Consider the following 2,393-nt stretch of genomic DNA (forward strand, 5'->3'; position numbering starts at 1 on the left):
TAAGCATTTATTCTTTTTGCGCGCACAAAAGAACCGAGCATGCGGACGTTACATGCATGATGCATCCAACTGCCATACCCGAATGCCCTATCCCTCAAAGATGTGCATACAGTGATGATTGATAACTAGACATTCGATTACAATTATTCGCATTTCCTTATTGTTTCAAAAAAGAACCTGGCATGCAGCAGGACACGGTATTAGTGTATTACACCAGATGAGGAAAGACCGCTAGACACTCAAAGTCACAGTTTTCGGATTGCATGCCTCATCGTGTTACCAGACCGTTGCACGTCGTCCGCTATCCGACGAAGTCGGATTGCCTACCTGGAAGACTACGCCCAAAGTCGAGCCGGGTGACTGACTTCCTAGACACTAAAAAATTGGGGCAGCTATGTGACTTATTTTCTTTTTGAATTTCCGGTGAAACGATTTTCACTTGACCAACACGACTATATTCGCGACGTCGCTCCCTTATCTCCCTCCTACCGTTATCACTTTTCGTGTTTTCGCGCGGATTTTATCATTATAATATATATTATTGACTAGAAACTTTATTTCCTTCCTTCACTTTTACAGTTATACAGGATTTTTTTTAGTGTGCAGTAAGACACATTTTGTGCAGTGAGAAAAGTAATTCTGCAGTGAAAATTGTTACTTTGTGCCAGTCCTGTAAAGTATTTAAGTAAAAGTATTTGAGTAAAAGTATTCAAATACTTTTTTAAGTATTGAATAACTTTTTAAATACTTTCAGCATGAAGTATTTTGAATGGTATTTTAAATACTTTTTTTTTGTATTAAATACTTTGGTTTTTTATTTCGAAAATTTAATTTTTATTCGAAATAATTGGTTGGAAAAATATTATTGTCAACTAGGTACTATAATGGAATAATAATTTTATTTTATATTCTGTATTTCTGTGTTAGCCGAAGCCCAAAGGTTTGTGAAAACCAGATTTCTAAAAAAAGTTATTGAATATTGAATAACAGTATTCCCTTTGAAACTATTAGATTACCTACTACCTACGTGTTTATATTACAATAATTAGAAACCCACATTAAAAACCAAATGTATTTGAAAAGTATTCCAAATACTTTTTCAAAATATTTGGGTAGTATTTGAAATACTTTACAATTAAAGTATTTGAGTAGTATCTTAAATACTTAAAAAAAAATGTATTTGAGTATTTACTCAAGTACTTTTTAAAAGTATTCTTTACAGGACTGCTTTGTGCAGTGCAAAAAAAGAATTTCAGGATGATATATTTTATTGTTGTATATTATAAAACAATAATTAAGTAAACTTCAAAAATAAAAAAAAAATAAAATGTTTCTATTAAAATTGAAAATTGTTTATATTATTCAATATTATACTGTATTTTTTTTTTAAATTTTTTTTTAAATCAAAAAAAATATCTACCACCTTTAAGCACATGCCTGTGGATAATATGAAAAATTTAATTATAAATAAGAAAAACGGATAAGAATTGAATAATCAATCTATACAATTAGAATACTTATAGGTTATAACTAATAATATTAAATTACAACAGTTAAATATAATTTCTTATTATTAATTCAAGTATTAAAAATAACCAAATCTGAATTTTTTATTCATTTCTATAGTACCTAATACGATTCCCTTCTGTATAGAATATGGTCCTTTTTATATTTACTGGCATTGAGTTGTAGTTTTTTGGACCTAGATAATCTATGAATTTTTGACCAAACGTTTTTCTAGAATACTCCATTCTGACATCAAATGCCCTATTTTTCTTTTAATAATCCTTTTCATATCCAGAAAGGATTTAAAGTTTTTAATTATATATACAATAGTTATTTTTTTATACACAGACTCAAATGGTAACACATCTAATAACTTAAAGTTTTTTTTAGTTGAACTAATTAAAGTAGTTTTACTTAATCATATCCTAAACATTTTTCTTTGTAAAAGTTGTAGTGGTCTACCGCATTTTAATTCAGTCTAAATTATTGTTTTGACTTTTATTTGATGTAAAAGTATTTTTCAAAAATTATAAAGAAATTAGGAACCTACCTAGACAATTGATTGTTTTCATTTTTATAAGCAAATTATTATTACAAATTACCTATTTCAAGTAAATATTACTTAGTAAGTATTATTACTTATATTTACAAACAAAATTTTAAAATTATTATTTACAAATGAAAAATAAAAATAATGCATTAATATAAAAGTATTTATTTGTGTATCGAGTGTATAGAGTCAGGATTTATATGTTTTTACATATCGTTTTTGACTTTCTGAGTACCCATATTATGCAGTCTTATGAAAAAGACAGTAGGTTAGGAAGTACTAAGTAGTAGAACTGTGCCAGTTCACAGGGGCGGATCCAGAGACATGATTAGAGGGT

Source organism: Acyrthosiphon pisum, chromosome A3 (assembly GCF_005508785.2).
Source record: "Acyrthosiphon pisum isolate AL4f chromosome A3, pea_aphid_22Mar2018_4r6ur, whole genome shotgun sequence".
Taxonomy (NCBI): Eukaryota; Metazoa; Arthropoda; class Insecta; order Hemiptera; family Aphididae; genus Acyrthosiphon; species Acyrthosiphon pisum.